The following is a 23,474-nucleotide window of genomic DNA, read 5'->3' as shown; positions in this document are numbered from 1 at the left end:
AATATCTTATATAGTGTATAATTTTATATTTGTAAATATATTTAGGTAGATCACAAACCATATACAAGTTACTTCTTGTCATCTTTGGCCTATCTTCAGACCTTTTATTCCTATATAAAACAAAAACAGAAAATTTAATGTGAATCAATTATAGAAAAAGTTAGGGCAAATGTTCAAATTATTGCCATGTCTTTATCACCATTTTGTATTGTGAGTAATTACCACATAGATGAAACACAGCCACTTTTAGTATGGGTAACTTGATGGAGAGTAACTAAGAAAATCATCAAATGTGGGAAATGCTTTTGCCAAAATTCAAACAGATGATCAGATTCTGGGACGTCTTACTTATACTGGTTGGATCCAGAGCCAGCAATTCATTCTTTATGAACTGTTCAAGGGATTCCCAGGAATTTAACTTCTTCAGATTAACAATTTTCTGGGGAACCAGTGATACTAAAGGTTGAAACTTTGCATGACTCATTAATGCTTGCATGTAAGCAGGAGAAACCCAACCTGAGGTCATTTTGCTCTCAGGTTCATAAAGGACTACTATTTATTATGGGACATTTTGGGTTCACTTTCAATCTCCCTTGTGGAAGGCATTCTGAGAATTTCTCACTGAAGCCACCTCCTCCTCTCTCTTGTCTGGGACTGTCATTTTGTCCTCATAGCTGGGAACACGCCTTCTCTTTCACCAGGTCTTATCTGACTTTCTCCCTCATTCCTCGCAGGGCCTCCTTCAGGTGACAGTCTAGGGAATGCAGCAAAGCGGCAAATACTCGCCTGTGAGTGGCCACATAGCCTCCAGGTCCGGGCCATTTCTGCCCTCTTCTGGGTTCCTTAGGCCAGAGGTTTGCTAATTAACTTTGATACTTTTTCCCTTAATTCAGTGGATTTTTCCCAGTGTTACCAATGTTTACTTAATATCCTTCCCTCCCAACCACCTTTCACATTAAAGAAAAAAAAAAAAGAACAACAACAGCAAACATAAAATCCCTTTTTAGCATTTTCCTACCTTTCTATGAAAGGAAGGTGGTAATGATGAGAGAGCAGTTCAATAACTCTTTAGTTCAGAAACTGTGATATCAATTAAGTGTGTGTGTGTTTGTGTATGTGTGTGCACGCGCATGTCTCTATGGCTCCAACAAGCCTTGGATAATATCAGAGTGTGTGCCAACCTCCTTCTTATTGGTTTTCTTCATACTGGACAGTCATCTTCCCCTAAACATATGTTATTCAAAGCCTGACCCTAATAAGGTCTGGTAGTATCAGCAGTATGAAAGGAACTTGTTAGAAATGGAAGATCTCATGCCTTATCCCAGACCTACTAAATCCCCTCCTTAATTACTGAGTCTATAATCATCATTTTCTGGGCATGATGCTATTATTCTTTATAGTCACAGCTACTCTGGAGGTTGCCTGGAGATGTTCCTGCTATTAATACACATAGTTATAATTACTCTAATGCTTCTCTCCTTTCAAACTTCTCTGCAGAACTTTAGGATTCCTTGAAAATGCTTCAGTATGCACCTCAGGGATGTCAGATACCTAATGGGTGGGACCCTGCTCCTCCTTGAGACAACCTTTTAACCACAGTAGCTGTTGTAGGTTCAGTTGTGACACCCCCCACCCCCGAAAAAATGATATGTTGAATTCCTAACCCGTGGTACCTGTGAATGTGACTTTATTTGAAGATAGGATCTGTGCAGATGTGATCAAGTTAAAATGAGGTCAAGTTGATTTAGGGTGGGCCCTAATCCTATGATGGATCCTTATAAGAGAAAAATTTCAACATAGAGAGGAGACACACAGGGGGTGAATACCATCTGAAAATGGTAAGCAGAGATTGAAGTGGAGGCAGAGATTGAAGTGATGTGTCTGCAACCCAAGGATGCCAAGGTCTAATGGCAACCACGAGAAGCTAGGAGAGCAGCATGTAATAGATTCTCACTCAGAGCTCCTAAAGGAATGACCTGCCAACCTGGATTTTGGAATTCTAGTCTCCAGAACTTTGAAAGGATAAATTGCTGTTTTAGGCTTCTCAATTTGTGGTATTTTGTTGTGGTGGTCCTAGGAAACTAATACAGTAAGTTTCCTTTGATCTGTCTTATATCTGCATAATATGCCACTTTTATGGAAGGAAGAATTGGCTCACTTGTGAAATGCTTAGAAACCATGACTTGTCCTCCACTGCTGGTGATGGTAGGTGAGGGGAAATAGTGGGGCAAAAATTACTCTCTTTGTCTCTGAATAAAATTCTTTATTAGAGTAGCAGTGTGTTCTATGTACTCTACAGCACGTCTAGTAAAGTGTGGTTTCATTTGATAAATCTTAATTACAGTTCCTCCTCTCCCTTCCATGGCCCATTCTTTGTACAACTTGGACAAACTACAATTTCAGTGATACTATACTGTACTGTACTCAAAACCATTCACCTTCACAAACACCCTAGCTAATGGACCAAGGAAGTGCCTTTACTCTCTTTCCTTTCAAATAAATTCCTTTCCAATGTAGTACACTGCCTGGGAAGCTAAGCGGGAGCCATTATTCTCAGGCTGTTCTGAGTCTACTCCTCAGTGCCAAGAGGCCCAGCCATGTTTTTTACCATAAGGTCCATAAAGTTCTCATGGAAATAAAACCAGTAGGTCTACCTTCTACTCCTGCCCCCTAAAACATGCCTGGAATATTCTTTCAAATATTACTAGAAATCACTGAAAAAAATTGAGATGGTATGCAACATTTTGTTTCAGACAAAATGGATAAAGATAATGTTGTTTCATTTGGATGGAAACAGTAGGCAGCAATATTGTATAAGCGCATTCAGGTTGCGTATCATTTCAAATCCAGGAGGTCATAGTTTCCTACTGGTACTGGCTAAAAAGCAGTAGCTGAATGTATTGGTAGAGCTAATTGGGTCACTTAAAATTATTTTTACTCTTTTCAATTAAGGGTATGTTTATTTTCTTAGTAATATTTCAACACAGCAATTATAGTTTAAATAAGCAAGGGAAAATACGCAGACACTTATTCAAAAAAGATGCCTCATAACATTGTTTTGTATTTTTTAAATTTATAGCTGTGTTAGTGGATTCCAGTGGGATTTAGTGAGTTTATTTCCTTTTTGGTTTTAATTAGGAAACTTACTGGAACTGTGGATAGCTATACAAGCTAGGGGAATGGGTATGTTTTATTTGATTATATTGGATGTTAGTGATTTTTTTCTGTAATAAAATTTTAAGGACGTCATGGTGTTAGTTGAGAGTTTTTTTTAAGAATAGTAAAAATGAAACTAAATATTTATTTAAAGGCATTTTTAATGTTGCACAAATGTGTGCTTATTGAGAAAGTTGAATTTCTCTAGGAAAAAACCCTCCAATTTCTATGTTTTGACTGCATATCATTTTGAGGTTAGGGCCTTGCAAAACTCTAAGTAAACAATGTAAGTATTCAGAAAAACATTATTTTATTTGTGGTGGTGAGCAGAGGCAAGACAGAGGGGAAAGGCCTTGGAATAGATGAACCATTTCCTAAGATTTTCCATAAGGGCCCACTTAGAATTCCCTTTGGACTTTTCAGTTAAGTATAAGAATATATCTGGGTCATACTGTCAGCTCATCTACCTCCATAGTTGAGAACCAAAGAAGCTAATCAGCAGTATGGACTCAGCCATGAAACTGAGGGTGCTCAGTGGTTGGTGGCCATACCGATTCCAACAGAATCTTTGTTCCGGCATAGTTCTTTCTCTCTAATTACATATATAATAATATATATAATTATATATATACATATTATCAATATATATAAATATAAATCTATATGCAATACCTCATGAACTGTCTCTTATTTATTTATTTATTTGGTTGCATCAGGTCTTCACTGCTTTCTCTAGTTGTGGTGCGTGGGGGCTACTCTTTGTTGCAGTGTGCGGGCTTTTCATTGCGGTGGCTTCTCTTGTTGTGTGGGCTCTAGGTGCACAGGCTTCAGTAGTTGTGGCACAAGGGCTCTAGAGCGCAGGCTCCATAGTGTGCGCACGGGCCTAGTTGCTCCGCAGCATGTGGGATCTTCCCGGACCAAGGCTTGAACCGTGGCCCCTGCATTGGCAGGTGGATTCTTAACCACTGCGCCACCAGGGAAGTCCTGAACTGTCTCTTCTTGAACTCACATTTTCTTTCCTGCTTGGACCTACTCTTACTAGAGTTGACTGCCAACTTTCTCTACTTACCCTCACCCTGTCCTCACTATTAGCCCTTACTCATCCCACTTTTTAGGTCACAATTCCATTATAAAAAGCTTTCTTAGATATTGACCTTTCCCTTCTCTTCTTTGATTTCATTGACTTAACCTAAATCTAGAACCATTAGTTTCTGGAGCAATAAGGAATCTAACCTCACCCTCTTCTTTTATAGGTAAATATAATGAAGAATATATAATGATACATTCAAGGCTACATAGCTATATAGGAACATTACTAGAAGTACTTGTACTACATATGCCTCTCACATTTGTTAATATCATTGTTATTATTTATGATACTTTATATCCTAAATTATTTTTTTATTAAGGCATTATATAATAACAGAAGAGTTAAATCTGATAGTGATACGACAACATTAATTCATTTATTGAACACATTTATTAAGCATATACTCTGTGTCAATAATTATTCTGAATACTGGGAATTAAGCTGAAAAATAGAGTAGAAGAAAATCCCAACCTTCATGGACTTTGCATTCCTGTGGTGGAAGCTAGATTCTAAACTTATACATAAGTGAAATATATAATGGTTTGTGCTAGTGCTAAAAATTCAAGCAGGAAAGGAGGAGAGGAAATGTAGGCAGTTACAGGTTCTGTGGGGGGGGGAGGGGGCAGGGGTGGGTGTTGGGGTGGTGAAACCAAGGATTTGAAAGTGAGGAAAACTAAATATCCTGGAACTGAGTCAATGACGCAGATGCCCTTCTTGATTTAACTTTTGCTAATGAAGAAGGATTACCAAATATAATCCTTCCAAAATTTTTTTCTTCCTCCTGATGTGAACAGTGTAAAATTGTGGCAGAGAGTAATATAAGGAAGGATAGTTTGCCCTGGCTGCCACCCTCATTACCTTCATTTTTCTTTCAGAATCTCATTTATCAAAAAGGCACAATTCACCCATTGGCATGGCAATCACTAGTTAATTTAAATCTAGAGTTTTCATTTCATTTTCAAGAACCGATTTCCTTACTAGGAAGCAAAAAAAGTGTTTAATCAAGGCTGTGTGTAGGAGAAAAAGTAAGATGCAGAAAGGATCTCTAGCCGCCAGGGCCTCAGCTCATATATCCATGTATTGGACATTCACAGGAGAGGGCAACAGTTTGGAAACCCTTTTACTGTGTAAAACTGGAGAGGGAATTGGTGCTGGTGACTCAGAAAACAGAGAAATAAGTACTAACCAGTTTTCTCTGCTTTTCCTAATCCAGTGAGTGGTACACTGTTTCAAAACTAGGGAAAAAATCTTCAATTAGGTGGGGATGATTAAATAAGGGAAATAATGTCTCAATTATTTTTCTTAACTTGTGTTTGTTTATACATACCGTAGTTGGGGAGGAATAGATATGTTAAATTTTCCTGGTGTTCTTCGTGCTTCTCCTACAGTTCTATTTCCTTTCCCAGTTCCCTTCCTCTCCCTGCTCTTTTTTAAAAATAAATTTACTTATTTATTTATACTTTATTTTTGGTCTCGTTGAGTCTTCGTTGCTGCACGTGGGCTTTCTCTAGTTGCAGCAAGCTTGGGCTACTTTTCGTTGTGGTGTGTGGGCTTGTCATTGCGGTGGCTTCTCTTGTTGCGGAGCATGGGCTCTAGGCGCATGGGCTTCAGTAGTTGTGGCACGCAGGCTCAGTAGTTGTGGCTTGTGGGCCCTAGAGCACAGGCTCAGTAGTTGTGGCTCATAGTCTTAGTTGCTCCGCGGCATGTGGGATCTTCCTGGACCAGGGCTTGAACATGTGTCCCCTGCATTGGCAGGTGGATTCTTAACCACTGTGCCACCAGGGAAGTCCCCTCTCCCTGCCCTTAATGTTGGTGTTGCTTAGGCTTCTTTCCTTTGTTTACTGCTCTCCTTCCTCTAGCTCCCTTCCTTGGATAATCTTGCCCATTAACAGCGCTTTCGTTGTCACCTAAATGGTGATGACATCCCACTCTCTCTCTTTCCACACCTTATTTCATTTCTCTTAGACTAGTAATATTTCACTTGTACATCATATGGCCACCTCAAATGCCTTAGTTATGGAAATAAACTAACTACCATTGCTCTACAAATTTGCTCATCCTTGGGCTTCCCTGGTGGCACAGTGGTTAAGAATCTGCCTGCCAACACAGGGGACATGGGTTCAAGCCCTGGTCTGGGAAGATCCCACATGCTGTGGAGCAACTAAGCCCATGCACCACAACTACTGAGCCTGCACTCTAGAGCCCACAAGCCACATCTACTGAGCCTGCGTGCCACAACTACTGAAGCCCGTTCGCCTAGAGCCCGTGCTCCATGACAAGAGAAGCCACTGCAATGAGAAGCCCATGCACCACAGAGAAGAGTAGTCCCCACTCGCCGCAACTAGAGAAAGCCCGCGTAGCAACGAAGACCCAACACAGCCAAAAATAAATAAAATAAGTAAATTTATATAAAAAAATTTGCTCATCCTTTTTATTCCCCATTTCATTATTCATCCCATCTCCCAAGCCAGATACTCAGGTCATCTTTGACTAATCCCTTTTTATTATTAATCAATCCCTGATATTGCCAGTTTTATGTCCCAATAATATTTTGGGTTTCCTTCTCTCCATTCCTATAGCTCTACCCTAACTTAATTCTTATCTCATCTTCATTTCTCCCCCGACCCCTTCCATCTTCCACATTTCTGCTGGAGAGGTCTTTTAAAATGCAAATCTGACCATATTAATATCTTGCTTTGATCATTCCCCATAATTGACTTCTTTAGATTTGTACTTTTTCTTACCTAAAGTCTAGCTTTATATTGCTTTATAATACAATCCTCATTTTGGAAAGAAATTCAACAAAGGTATTAAATGATAGAACCATAGAATCCGAGAATTGAAAGACTCTTTAGGGGTCACCAGTGAACCATCTTTCTCCTCTCTGGAGCTATCCAAGCAGAAGCCATGTGTCAAATAAGAGGGACTAAAAATGGAGAGAATTTAAGTCTTAGCTATGACCTGAACTAGATGAACTCTCAGCCTCCATTCAAGCCAACTCTGGATTGTTTGATTTGGAGAAGTCTTATTAATTTTCTCAGCTCAGCTTAATGACATTTTCTTCATGAAGTCTTCCCTCATTTTTAGCTAGAAGTGATTTTTTTTAACTTTTTTTCATCCTTGAGGACAGACATGTCTTTTTACTTTTGACACATGGAATGTACCAAGTAATGCTGAATGGATAAGGGAATACAAAAGAACATTGAGTTTTCTATGTTCTAGTTTGTACTGTTATTATTGGTATAATGTCAAGAACTCAAACTTTACCTTCAAGGAAACTTTAGGTCAAATTCTGGTTCTAGTTCTTGCTAATGTTATTATATTAGAAAAAATGATTGATTAATGATTGTGAAGCTTGGTTTCCTCCACTAAAAATTGAAAATACTAACTTCTGCTCTTAGGATTTCAGTAAGGATTTTCAAAAAAGTAAACTTGAGAAAGCTTGAGAAATTCTCATTACCTTTTTATAAATTCAGTTTTCACTTATTGAGCATTTATTATGTACCAGCTTTCTGCTCTAATTCATCTAATCCTTATAATCAACCCTATGGCTCATTCTATTACAGGCCTATTTTATAGATGAGGATGAGAGGCAGAGAGAGGTTAAGTAATATTCCAATGTCTCACAAATAGTAAATAGTAGATCCAGAATTTGAATTGAGCTAGTCTGCAGATGCCAGACTCTCAACCTCTGTGTTTCTCAGACTCAGAAAATTGCTCTTATTGATCAGTCACCTGCCCAAAGAAGATGGCAGTCAGCCACATGGAAATCCAGCAGTCTGGTCCAAAGGAACTGTGAGCCTTTGGTGGGCCAATTCAGTTCACTTGTGTTTCACTGATAAATCTGCAAATGAGCAGATGGCTCCTTGGAAGAATGGAGGAGCAATTTCCCAGAGAGTTAAAATAAACTATAATCAACCATGTTCAGATATTTAGAACTATTTAACTAGATTAGAAAGACTCATTAACAGTATATTATGTATTGAAACAGAATGAAGTAACCTCTGTTTGTCAGGTATAACACAGTGGGTAGAAATAAAGCCCAAAGAACAGCAAACATTACAGACTCAGTTAAGTTTACATATTTACCTGTCCCTTGCTAACATGATTAAGTAAGTGCTTCCAAACGGTTGACAGTTTGGTCATAACCAAATCCCACTAATCATAGGGTACTAGAGAACTCATTTATTTACCAGAGGAAAAAAGAGACTTGCATGATTTAGTGGGGTTTTCCTATCAACAATATCTGTAAAACATATTATTTAGTAATACTTCAGAGATGCATATGTAATTTGAAGTAAATTAATATTATAATCAGGAGTGTCTATTTTGTGACCCATATCCAATTGCAGTTGTTATGGCATGTTTGTCCTTGTGTGTCTGCCTGGTTACCAGGAGAAAGTCTGCCCTGGGCTCTGTGTTATGCAGGAGGCAGTGCTTTGTCTGAGCCTCTTGGAGGCTTGCATTACTGAGTGACTGTGGGACCCCAAGTGGGTCACAGCACCTCTCAGACTCTCTAACTCACATCTTTATTGTCCACTCACTCATTCATGCATAGTAAATGTTCAATAACTATTTATTGAATGAATGAAAAAGTCAGTCAGTCAACCCTACTCTAAGGAGGTTGGGAGACAGCAGCAATTCTGGGAAGAAGAACTAGACACCCTTCTGAGAGTACTTTTGAAAGTGACTTGATCAAACTTGGCACTAAAGCTGGTTTGGGGAATGGAATGTGTCCTATGTGAGGCAAAAGTAACCTATTTCTGGGTTGTAACCAGCTGTCTGGGGGAGGAGTTCTAGACGTATGTGATACAGCCTCAAGAATCACTTGTTTGACAACATGGTGTATAAGTGGGGCTTTTATAGGCAGAGACAAGCCTTCAGAGAAAATCATCATTTAGGTTCCCAAGTCTTTATGAAAACTATGCAGTGTTTAACAATGGTAGGAAAATATTGGAGATTTCACTAACCTAAGAATTTATTGGAGTTTGTTGCCCATCACATAGCTGCCCATTAAAGAGTTCAACTGTGTAGGTCTTAGCAGGTTGGCAAGGGCCAGGCCTCTGCACTAGTTCAGGAAAATGAGGAATAGAAGCTTTCTTAGGACAAGGCACCCTTGTGCCTTTGGCATGGTAAATATTGCCTAGGGACTTTGAGATTTTCAGGGGCCCATAAAAATATTTGAGGGCTGAAAAAAAAATGTTGGCTTCAAATATGAAAAAACAACAGCAAAATTAAAATAAATTTTTAATTCAATTTGTACAAAGTATAACATCATTTATTCTATTACTTGTTAAATTTCTTCTTAATTAAAAGTTGATTTTATTTGGAAACAATTTGGAGATTGAATTTTTTTACCTTGCCACAATTCTCAAGATGAGTGTTGACTACAGAGAATTTATGTGTACCATATAATGTCTAAAACAAAATTATAAAACTCTTTCAAACATGTTGCAGAAAAATGTTATATTAATTATATCTAACAAGGGCCATAGAAGAATTTTAATATATTTGACACAGTAGTATCACTGCCCAAGGCTAAAGTAACTTGAATGACAATTTGATGATAAGCAACAGAAAAGATGTCCATATAAACAGCTTCAGGAAACAGGATTAAATCAAGGAGAAACACACCAATACATATATTAATCAAACTAACAAAAGAAAAAATATTAAAAGCAGCATGGGAAAAGCAACAAATAACATACAAGGGAATCCCCATAAGGTCAATAGCTGAACTTCCAGCAGAAACTCTGCAAGCCTGAAGGGAGTGGCAGGACATATTTAAAGTGATGAAAGGGAAGAACCTACAACCAAGATTACTCTACCCATCAAGGATCTCATTCAGATTCGATGGAGAAATTAAAACCTTTACAGACAAGCAAAAGCTAAGAGAATTCAGCACCACCAAAGCAGCTTTACAACAAATGCTAAAGGAACTTCTCTAGGCAGGAAACACAAGAGAAGGAAAAGACCTACACAAACAAACCCAAAACAATTAAGAAAATGGTAATAGGAACAAACATATCAATAATTGCCTTAAATGTAAATGGATTAAATGCCCCAACCAAAAGACACAGACTGGCTGAATGCATACAAAAACAAGACCCATATATATGCTGTCTACAAGAGACCCATTTCAGACCTAGGGACACATACAGACTGGAAGTGAGGGGATGGAAAAACATATTCCATGCAAATGGAAATCAAATGAGCTGGAATAGCAATACTCATATCAGATAAAATCGACTTTAAAATAAAGACTATTACAAGAGACAAGGAAGGACACTATATAATGATCAAGAGATCAATCCAAGAAGAAGATATAACAATTGTAAATATCTATGCACCCAGCATAGGAGCACCTCAGCAGATAAGGCAAATGCTAACAGGCATAAAAGGGGAAATTGACAGTAACACAGTCATAGTAAGGGACTTTAACACCACACTTACACCAATGGACAGATCATCCAAAATGAAAATAAATAAGGACACACAAGCTTTAAATGACACATTAAACAAGATGGACTTAATTGATATTTATAGGACATTCCATGCAAAAACAACAGAATACACTTTCTTCTCAAGTGCACATGGAACATTCTCTAGGATAGATCACTTCTTCAGTCACAAATCAAGCCTCGGTAAATTTAAGAAAATTGAAATTTATCACGCATCTTTTCTCACCGCAGTGCTATGAGACTAGATAGCAGTTACAGGGAAAAAACTGGAAAAAATACAAATAACATGGGGCTAAACAATATGCTACTAAACAACCAAGAGATCACTGAAAAAATCAAAGAGAAAATCAGAAAATACCTAGAAACAAAAGACAAGGAAAACACTATGACCCCAAAGCTATGGGATACAGCAAAAGCAGTTCTAAGAGGGAAGTTTATAACAATACAGTACTAACTCAAGAAATAAGAAACATCTCAAATAAACAACCTAACCTTACACCTAAAGCAATTAGAGAAAGAAGAACAAGAAACCCTCAAAGTTAGCAGTAGGAAAGAAATCATAAAGATCAGTTCAGAAATAAATGCAGAAGAAATGAAGGAAACAATAGCAAAGGTCAATAAAACTAAAAGCTGGTTCTTTGAGAAGATAAATAAAATTGATAAACCATTAGCCAGAATCATCAGGAAAAAATGTGAGAAGACTCAAATCAACAGAATTAGAAATGAAAGAGAAGTAACAACTGACACCTCAAAAATACAAAGAATCATGAGAGACTACTACAAGCAACTATATGCCAATAAAATGGACAACCTGGAAAAAATGGACAAATTCTTAGAAAAGTAAAATCTTCCAAGACTGAACCAGGAAGAAATAAAAAATATGAACAGACCAATCACAAACACTGAAATGAAACTGTGATTAACGATCTTCCAACAAACAAAAGCCCAGGGCCAGATGGCTTCACAGGCGAATTCTGTCAAACATTTAGAGAAGAGCTAACACCTATCCTTCTCAAACTCTTCCAAAATATAGCAGAGGGAGGAACACTCCCAAACTCATTGTACGAGGCTACCATCATCCTGATACCAAAACCAGACAAGGATGTCACAAAGAAAGAAAACTACAGGCCAATATCACTGATGAACATAGATGCAAAAATCCTCAACAAAATACTAGCAAACAGAATCCAACAGCACATTAAAAGGATCATACACCATGATCAAGTGGGGTTTATTCCAGGAATGCAAGGATTCTTCAATATACGCAAATCAATTAATGTGATAAACCGTATTAACAAATTGAAGGAGAAAAACCATATGATCATCTCAATAGATGCAGAAAAAGCTTTCAACAAAATTCAACACCTATTTATGATAAACACTCTCCAGGAAGTAGGCATACAGGGAACTTTCCTCAACATAATAAAGGCCATATATGACAAACCCATAGCCAACATCGTCCTCAATGGTGAAAAACTGAAAGCATTTCCACTAAGATCAGGAACAAGACAAGGTTGCCCACTCTCACCACTCTTATTCAACATAGTTTTGGAAGTTTTAGCCACAGCAATCAGAGAAGAAAAGGAAATAAAAGGAATCCAAATCAGAAAAGAAGAAGTAAAGCTGTCACTGTCTGCAGATGACATGATACTATACATAGAGAATCCTAAAGATGCTACCAGAAAACTTCTAGAGCTAATCAATGAATTTGGTAAAGTAGCAGGATACAAAATTAATGCACAGAAATCTCTGGCATTCCTATACACTAATGATGAAAAATCTGAAAGTGAAATCGAGAAAACACTCCCATTTACCATTGCAACAAAAAGAATAAAATATCTAGGAATAAACCTACCTAAGGAGACAAAAGACCTGTATGCAGAAAATTATAGGACACTGATGAAAGAAATTAAAGATGATACAAATCGATGGAGAGATATACCATGTTCTTGGATTGGAAGAATCAACATTGTGAAAATGACTCTACTACCCAAAACAACCTACAGATTCAATGCAATCCCTATCAAACTACCACTGGCATTTTTCACAGAACTAGAACAAAAAATTTCACAATTTGTATGGAAACAGAAAAGATCCCGAATAGGCAAAGCAATCTTGAGAATGAAAAACAGAGCTGGTGGAATCAGGCTCCCTGACTTCAGACTATACTACAAAGCTACAGTAATCAAGACAGTATGGTACTGGCACAAAAAGAGAAAGATAGATCAATGGAACAGGATAGAAAGCCCAGAGATAAACCCACGCACATATGGACACCTTATCTTTGATAAAGGTGGCAGGACTGTACAGTGGAGAAAGGACAGCCTCTTCAATAAGTGGTGCTGGGAAAACTGGAAAGGTACATGTAAAAGTATGAGATTATATCACTCCCTAACACCATACACAAAAATAAGCTCAAAATGGATTAAAGACCTAAATGTAAGGCCAGAAACTATCAAACTCTTAGAGGAAAACATAGGCAGAACACTCTATGACATAAATCACAGCAAGATCCTTTCTGACCCACCTCCTAGAGAAATGGAAATAAAAACAAAAATAAACAAATGGGACCTAATGAAACTTCAAAGCTTTTGCACAGCAAAGGAAACCATAAACAAGACCAAAAGACAGCCCTCAGAATGGGAGAAAATATTTGCAAATGAATCAACTGATAAAGGACTAATCTCCAAAATTTACAAGCAGCTCATGCAGCTCAACATCAAAAAAAACAAACAACCCAATCCAAAAATGGGCAGAAGACCTTAATAGACATTTCTCCAAAAAAGATATACAGACTGCCAACAAACACATGAAAGAATGCTCAACATCATTAATCATTAGAGAAATGCAAATCAAAACTACAATGAGGTATCATCTCACACCAGTCAGAATGGCCATCATCAAAAAATCTAGAAACAATAAATGCTGGAGAAGGTGTGGAGAAAAGGGAACACTCTTGCACTGCTGGTGGGAATGTGAATTGGTTCAGCCACTATGGAGAACAGTATGGAGGTTCCTTAAAAAACTACAAATAGAACTACCATATGACCCAGCAATCCCACTACTGGGCATATACCCTGAGAAAACCATAATTCAAAAATAGTCATGTACCAAAATGTTCATTGCAGCTCTGTTTACAATAGCCCGGAGATGGAAACAATGTAAGTGCCCATCATCGGATGAACGGATAAAGAAGATGTGGCACCTATATACAATGGAATATTACTCAGCCATAAAAAGAAATGAGCTATTTGTAATGAGGTGGATAGACCTAGAGTCTGTCATACAGCGTGAAGTAAGTCAGAAAGAGAAAGACAAATACTGTATGCTAACACATATATATGGAATTTAAGAAAGAAAAAATGTCATGAAGAACCTAGGGGTAAGACAGGAATAAAGACACAGACCTACTGGAGAACGGACTTGAGGATATGGGGAGGGGGAAGGGTGAGCTGTGACAGGGCGAGAGAGAGGCATGGACATATATACACTACCAAACGTAAGGTAGATAGCTAGTGGGAAGCAGCCGCATGGCACAGGGATATCGGCTCAGTGCTTTGTGACCGCCTGGAGGGGTGGGATAGGGAGGGTGGGAGGGAGGGAGACGCAAGAGGGAAGAGATATGGGAACATACGTATATGTATAGCTGATTCACTTTGTTATAAAGCAGAAACTAACACACCATTGTAAAGCAATTATACCCCAATAAAGATGTTAAAAAAAAAAAAAAAGATGCCGAATAGCCAAACAATCTTGAGAAAGAAAAACAGAGCTGGAAGAATCAGACTCCCTGACTTCAGACTGTACTGCAAAGCTACAGTAATCAAGACAATATGGTAGTACACAAAAACAGAAATATAGATCAATGGAACAGGATAGAGAGCACAGAGATAAACCCATGGACATATGGTCACCTCATCTTTGACAAAGGAGGCAAGAATATACAATGGAAAAAGACAGCCTCTTCAATAAGTGGTGCTGGGAAAACTGGACAGCTGCGTGTAAAAGAATGAAAGTAGAACACTTCCTAACACCATACACAAAAATAAAATGGACTAAAGACCTAAATGTAAGGCTGGAAACTATAAAACTCTTAGAGGAAAACGTAGGCAGAACACTCTATGACATAAAGCACAAGATCCTTCTTGACCCACTTCCTAGAATAATGAAAATGAAAACAAAAATAAACAAATGGGACCTAATGAAACTTATAAGCTTTTGCACAGCAGAGGAAACCATAAACAAGATGAAAATACAACCCCTCAGAATGGGAGAAAAATATTTGCAAACGAGGCAACTGACAAATGATTAATCTCTAAAATATACAAGCAGCTCATGCAGCTCAATATCAAAAAAACAAACAGCCTAATCCAAAAATGGGCAGAAGACCTAAATAGACATTTCTCCAAGTAGACATACAGATTGCCCACAAACACATGAAAAGATGCTCAACATCACTAATTATTAGGGAAATGCAAATCAAAACCACAATGAGGTATCACCTCACACCAGTCAGAATGGCCATCATTAAAGAAATCTAGAAACAATAAATGCTGGAGAGGGTGTTGAGAAACGGGAACCCTCCAGCACTGTTGGTGGGAATGTAAATTGCTTCAGCCACTATGGAGAACAGTATGGAAGTTCCCTAAAAAACTAAAAATAGAATTACCATATGACCCAGCAATCCCACTACTGGGTGCTTACCCTGAGAAAACCATAATTCAAAAAAAATACATGTACCATAATGTTCATTGCAGCACTATCTACAATATCCAGGACATGGAAACAACCTAAATGTGCACCAAAATATTAATGGATAAAGAGGATGTGGCACATATGTACAATGGAATATTACTCAGCCATAAAAAGGAACAAAATTGAGTTATTTTAATGAGGTGGATGGACCTAGAGTCTGTCATACAAAGTGAAGTTAGTCAGAAAGAGAAAAACAAATACTGTATGCTAATGCATACATATGGAATCTAAAGAAACAGTACTCATGTACCTAGTGGCACGGCAGGAATAAAGATGCAGATGTAGAGAATGGACTTGAGGACATACAAGGGGAAAGGGAAGCTGGGACAAAGTGAGAGAGTAGCATTGACATATATACACTACCAAATGTAAAATGGATGGCTAGTGGGAAGCTGCTGCATAGCACAGGGACATCAGCTCGATGCTTTGTGATGACCTAGAGGTGTGGGATAGGGACGGTGGGAGGGAGGCTCAAGAGGGTAGGGATATCAGGATATATGTATACATTTAGCTGATTCACTTTGTTGTACAGCAGAGACTAACACAACATTGTAAAGCAATTATACTCCAATAAAGATGGAAAAAAAAAAAAAAACAGCATTAGGGAAGTTCAAGAGAAAGCCTCTGAGAGGTCTAAAAGATAGGTAGAGCGTAGGGGTGGAGACTAGGTAATATTAGCCACCAAGGAAGGTTGTCAACAAGCAGTCAGCTTTCCTCCCACACCATGAGAGAACTGGCAAAAGCAAGTCATGGCCGCAGCCCTAGAGAACCAAAACTGGGGTTTAGGATCAGGGCTTTTTTCTGAGCAGTAAGTCAGTTGCTGAATTAGTACAAGCTAGCACACAATAAAAGCTGGCCTTGGTAGCAAATTTGACTTATTTATGAGTCCCATGAGTTTTAAGCCAGAATTCAGTTTCCCCTTTGATCAAAAACAGGTTCCAGAGCCTGTGGGGATCAAGACAGTCAACATATATTTAGTAGGTACCTACTGTGTGCCAGGGACTGTGCTAAGTACTGGGAGTACAGTAGCAAACAATCAGATGCTAATTTCTAGACCACAGTGTTTAATGTCTAATGAGAGAGACATTAAACCTATAACAAATGTGGTAAGTGCTACTAAGAAGATGTACAGGGTGCTAAGAAACTAGCACAAAGACTGGGAGCAAGAGACTGAGACAGGGCATTACAGAAAAATCAAATGTAGAAGAAGCATGCTTGGGGGCATGGCTATGGATTTTGTGGGACTGCTACATCAACCAGGGCTGAAGAGCTCTTGGTTAGCCCTGCCTGGACAAGATCTTTCCTAGGATAATATGTGACATTGAGAAATACTTTCTTGGAATATGTTTGAGGAGCTCTGGATTACTGTGCTTTCTCTCATGAACGTGCTGTCATTAAAATTTTTTCTCTTTTACTAACACTTCCTCTCAGATACTATGGCTACCATCCTTGCAAATAATCAGTTAGTGTCAGCCTATTGGACTGTCCAGTCGAGAAATCTGTCCTTTTTAATCTTTAATATTTAACTCAGGCCCTTGCAGCCTCAGGCATCCCTAACACATGCATAATTCTCTAGGATTATAAATAAGTTATTTTCAACATCAATTAACATCATCATCAAAAATATTGTGCATGTCACACATCTCATGCAAGCAGTAAGCACTGACTGTGCAAAGTACTTACAACTGGAACCCACCCAGTTCAAATGATTTCATGCAGAGAAAATAAATACCAGTGAGCAGGCAGCTTGATCTGAGTAGAGTAGACTTTTTTTTGTTTTTTCTTTTTCTACCTCCAGCAGCCCTTAGCACCGTGCCTTAGTTATGAGTGCCTTACTCATATTTTTTAAAATGAAAAGTATATGGAACTTGGTATATCTTTCCAATGCCATATCTGATTTTGAAAGTTGAATCACCTAGCTTTTTTTATTTTAGAGATAGTACCCCTGTCCCTTTGCCTTCTTCCGGAGGGGTGAGATGAAATGTGATAATGCAGTCATTTGTACTGAGCATGTTCCAGCTGAAAGGCCTTTGTGTAGGTGCTTTGAGTCTCAGAGAAAGGTAGTCATTGTTCGTCTCTAGTATTTGAAGATGACCTCACCGATAGGGTTGTATCTCCAAGTGACTGAAATGGCTATGGTCTCAGAGGCGTGTGGGAAGGTTTTTCTTTGGTTTGTGGTGAGAGCCTGTTTGCAGGGCCTGGTATTTGTAGCACAACCTTTCTTCAGGCTGCTTTTCAAGATGAGCTGGCTCATGTCTGTTAACTGCACACCAGGTTCTTCTGTTGGCGGGTGTTCTTTTCAAGAATTCCATAGTTATCGAGAAATGGACCATGTTAACACAAAGTTTTATTGTGTTTTGAGGCACTCTGGGGCCTCTGACAGCTGCTCTCATTTTTCAGAGTAAACTGCTGCTGAAGGTTTGGCAAAGGTTAATTTTTAAATGGATTCTATGCTGCTATATGTGGCATCTCCCTCAGTATTTGAATTATTCAGCACATAACCTCACTGTTAGGTCATATTTTTTTCTTTTTTGAAATTTTTGTTGGTCACCTTTAAAGCTACATCAATCTTGGTAATGGAAAAAAAAGTCAGTGTAATGATCTGCTTTGAAAATAAACAGTATAACTTGACTTTGGCGTTGAGAGCCTATTATCATGTGGTAACATCATTCTATTCCAATGACATTATCTGCTAAGGATATTATGATGGTGGAAAATATTTCAATTTTGTTATCGGAACAATGAAGCTGTGATATTTAATTATAGAGAAGTATGCTTAATTTGGGGAATCTGGTATGTTGACTGTCACAGTTTACTCATAAGAAGTTTGGGCAGTTATTATCAAATTTGAACAGAATATTATTTAGTGACCCGCCCATGTTATTGATTCAACACTTTCCCTCACTTTCTGAAGTCTTATTCTTTGAAATTTGAATTCTTTCATTGTTTATTAACAAATTAATTAATGAGCTCATTTGATAACTGTAGTCGTGGGTAGTAGTGAAGAGCTAGGGAATTGAGAATAAGATCTGTCACCAATTTTAATTCTGTGGGGGTGAAACCTATATGAATGACTCAGCAAGAAAAGTATTACCAAGTTGAAATGTTAACAGATTAGGGAAAGTGCATTCTCTCTCTCCATATGGACACAAACACACACACACACACAGTGTGTTGAGTAAATTAAAAATAAAACAAACAGCCTATGACTACATTGATTAGACTGTTACGTGATGAATAAAAGTTATCCTTAAAATGGTTCAGAAGGTGGCATGGTACATGGTGGCATGTCCTTAAAATGGTACAGAAGGATAAGATTTGAAAGGCAATTCAGGGTACTTCCTATTCTGTAGTAACTTTCCTGCTGACAATCAGTTGTGCCATCCTATACTTTATTGAAGTATAAGTTGACTTACAATTTTAGTTTCAGGTATACAATATAGTGATTTGATATTTTTATACATTACACACCATACAAAGTTATTACAATATTATTGGCTATTTTCTCTGCTGTACATTGCATCACCATGACTTACTTATTTTCTAACTGGTAGTTTGTACCTCTTAATCACCTTCAATTATTTCATTCATCCTCCCATCCCCCTCCCCTTTGGCAACAACTAGTTTGTTCTCTGTATCCATGAGTCTGTTTCTCTTTTGTTGTATTTATTCACTTGTTTCATTTTTCATATTCCACATGTAAGTGAAAATATACAGTATGTGTCTTTCTCTGTCTGACTTATTTCACTAAACATAGTACCCTCTAGGTCCATCCATGTTGTTGAAAATGGCAAGATTTCATTCCTTTTTGTGGCTGAGTAATATTCCATTCCACACACACACACACACACACACACACACACACATGTGCACACACACACATACATACACACACACACACACACACACAAAATCTTCTTTACCTTCTTTATCCATTCATCTATTGATGGACACTTAGGTTGCTTCCATATCTTGGCTATTGTAAATAATGTTGCAGTGAATATCGGAGTGCATATATCTTTTCGTTATTTTTCTTTTTTGGCTGTGCTGTCTGGCTTGTGGTATCTTAGTTCCCTGACCACGGATTGCACCCAGGCCCTTGGCAGTGAAAGCACAGAGTCTTAACCACTGGGCCTCCAGGGAATTCCTGGAGGACTATCTTTTCAAATTAGTGTTTTCATTTTCTTTGGATAAATATCCAAAAGTGGAATTGTTGGATGGTATGGATGTTGTTTACACTCCATGTGTTAGTGTTTTTTCCTAAAATTTTTCTTCCTAGAATTGATTTCTAGTTTTATACATTTGTGCTTGGTAAAGATGCTTGCTATGATTTCAATCTTCTTAAATTTATTGAGACTTGTTTTATGATTTAGCATGTGGTCTATCCTGGAGAATGTTCCATGTGCACTTGAAAAAAAATGTGTATTCTGCTGTCTTTGATTGGAATGTTCTATAGATATCTATGAGGTTCATCTGCTTTAATGTGTCATTTAAAGCCACTGTTTCCTTATTGATTTTCTTTCTAGATGATCTGTCTATTGATGTAAATGGGGGGGTATTAAAGTCCCTTATTATTATTGTATCACCATCAACTTCTCCCTTTATGTCTATTTATATTTGCTTTATATATTTAGGTGCTTCTATGTTGGGTGCATATATATTTACAACTATTTTATTGTCTTCCTGGATTGACCCCTTTATCGTTATGTAATGCCCTTTTTTGTTGTTGTTAATAGCCTTTGTTTTAAGCCTATTTTTTCTAATACAAGTATTGCTACCTGAGCTTTTTTGTTTGTTTGTTTCCATTTGCATAAATATATTTTTCCGTCTTTTCACTTTCAGTCATTGCATGTCTTTAGCTCTGAAGTGAGTCTCTTGTAGGCAGCATATATATTAATATACGTCTTGTATTTTTATCCATTCAGCCACTCTTTGTCTTTTGATTGGAGCATTTCATCCATTTACATTTAAAGTGATTATTGATAGGGATGTACTTATTGCCATTTTGTTAATTGTTTTCAGGGGTTTTTTTTTCAGTTCTTGCCTGTTCCTTTCTTCTTCTTTTAGTCTATTCCCTTGTTGTTTGATAATTTCCTTTAGTGTTGTGTTTGGTTTCCTTTGACTTTATTTTTTGTGTGTCTCATGTAGGTTTTTGGTTTGTGGTTTTCATGAAGTTCATGTATGATGAATTATAAATAGCGATTTGTTTTAAGTTGTTGGTCACTTAAGTTCAAACACATTCTAAAAGCTCTACATTTTTAAAATCCTCCCCTTCAATGTTTTATAAATTTTTATTGATGTATAGTTGATTTACAATGTTGTGTTAGTTTCAGGTGTACAACAAAGTGAATCAGTTATACATATACATATATCCACTCTTTTTTAGATTCTTTTCCCATATAGGTTATTACAGAGTACTGAGTAGAGTTCTCTGGGCTATACAGTAGGCCCTTATTATTGAATAGTTATCTATTTTATATATGGTAGTGTGTATATGTCAATCCCAATCTCCCAATTTATCCCTCCCCCCTCTCCCCTGGTCAACGTTTTATGTTTTGACAGCATATTTTACATATTTTTATTTTGTGTATCCCTTAACTATTTATTGTAGTTGTAGTTGGTTTTATGTTTTTTGTCCTTTAAACTTTTTTCCATACTAGCTTTTTAAGTGGTTGATCCACTGCCTCTATATACATTTGACTTTACCACTGAGGTCTTTATTTTTTACCCATATATTTTTTTATTTCCAGTTATGTCATTTCCTTTTTTTTAAATGAAGACCCTTTAACATTTCTTGTAAGTCTGGTTTAGTGGTGATGAACTCTTAGTTTTTTCTTGTTTGGGAAACTCTTTATCTCTCCTTCAATTCTGAATGATAAACTTGCTTGGTAGAGTATCCTTGGTTATAGGCTTTTTCCTTTCAGCACTTTAAATATATCATGCCACTCCTTTCTGGCCTGCAAAGTTTCTGCCAAAAAGTCAGCTGATAGCCTTATGGGGATTCCCTTGCATGTGACTTGTTTTTCTCTTGCTGCCTTTAAAAATTCTTTCTTTATTTTTAACTTTTAGACCTGGATATCCTGGACCTGGATATCTCTTTCCTTTCCCAGGTTAGGGAGGTTTTCAGCCATTATTTCATCAAATGCATTTTCTGGCCCTTTCCCTCTCTCTTCTCCTTCTGGGACCTCTATAATGCAAATGTTAGTATACTTGGTGTTGTTCCAGAGGTCCCTTAAACTATCCTCAATTTTTAAAAGTACTTTTTTCTTTATGCTCTTCTGATTGGGTCATTTCCACTATTCTGTCTTCCAGATCACTTATACATTCTGCAGTATCATCTAATCTGCTGTATCTAATGTATTTCTCATTTCAGTTATTCTATTCTTCCACTCTGATTGGTTCTTTTTTTATATTTTCTAAATCTGTTGAAGTTCTCACTGTCTTTCTCTTTTGCTGAGTTTAGTGTGCATCTTTAGGACCGTAACTTTGAACTCTATCGGGTATATTACTTATCTCCATTTCATTAGGATTTTTTCTTAGGTTTTATCTTGCTCTTTCATTTGAAACTAACTTCTTTGTCTTCTTATTTTGTTTGATTTTTCTGTTTGTTTCAATGAGTTGGGTAATACAGTTATCTCTACTGGTCTTGAAGGTAGGGCTTTGTATAGGCACATTCATATGCAGACTGTATGTGCTTTAGTGGGAGGGCTGAAGTGAGCGTAGGCCAGGGCACAGCAGGGACTGCATCTTTGTGGGTGGGCTGGAGCTGTAGCTTGTCATGGGCTGGGGATTTTCTACAGTGTGATGGGGCTGCTGCCTTGGTGGGTTTGCTGGAGCCAGACCCAGGTGTGGGCCAGGGGGCTGCTGATGCAGTCTTGGCAGGATGGCTAGAGTGTCAGGTGCTATTCAGTCTGCTGCTTCTGTACTAGAACTTGGAGCAAGTGAGTTTGCATTCGACCCCTTTAAGAGCAGAATCTTGGTTTCCTACAGCTCTTTGGGACTTAAGCCTTGCTGGTTTCAAAGTCAGTTATGGGCCTCATCTTCCTGGTACCAGACCTAGGGATGGGGTGCCCAGTATGAGGCAGAACCCTTTGCTTCTTAGGGAGGACCTTTAAGTTTGTGATATCCCTTCCTGTTTGTGGGTCACTGTGCTGTGGGTATAGGTCCAGTCTAGATCACTTCTCTGACCCTGCTACCCATCTCAGTGTGGTTTTAAAAACCAGACTTAATTGTAGAGGAGCTGTTCTGCTAGTCTTCAGGTCATTCTCAGAGGGTTGTTCTATATGTAGTTGTAGTTTTGGCATGTTCCTGGGAGAAGATGTGCTCAGGATCTTCCTACTCCACCATCTTGATCCCGTGGGGCCATCTTACCTTCTTAAATGCTCTTCAGTTACAGCCATTGGCTAGCCAAGAAATAGGTGTGCCCCTTTTGCTGAGTACCTGCTATGTGTCAGACATCATGCCTGATCCAAAGGGAATGTAGAAATGGATAAGGCACACATTGTCCTCCAGGAGCTTTCCATTTCATGGGAGACAGACACAACAAATAGCTGTGCTTGGTGTTCACATGTGATCAGTGGTGGGAAAGAGGTCATTAGAAGTGGGAAATAGTGAAGAAAGCCACACCACACTTATTCCTATCTCACTGTACATTAGCAAGCACTGGTTAATCACAAAACTAGAAAATTCTCTAATTCTTGAGCTAGAGGAAACTCAGAAAACATTGAGTCCATCTTACTTTGACAAATGAAACTGCTGAACATCTGAGAGTCACAGTGGTTTCCCCAAGGTCACAGGGCAAGGTGGTGGCAGAACTAGCAACAGAGCCTAGTCTCCTGACCAGTGTTCTTCCTACTATATCAAACTCTTTCCAAAGTTCTATTTCCATCCTGAGGTCAAGGAGATTGGAATTCTGCTGTTGAAGGAGTTACAGGGGGAGACTTGATCTACTTCACAATGTTCCTTGGTCACAAGTTCTGATGTGAAATTTTTATGTTTCCTTTTTGTTTGTC

The sequence above is a fragment of the Grampus griseus genome (genome assembly GCF_964374135.1).
Source record: "Grampus griseus genome assembly, chromosome: 17".
In the NCBI taxonomy this organism is placed as follows: Eukaryota; Metazoa; Chordata; class Mammalia; order Artiodactyla; family Delphinidae; genus Grampus; species Grampus griseus.
Note: the sequence above shows the minus strand (reverse complement) of the source record.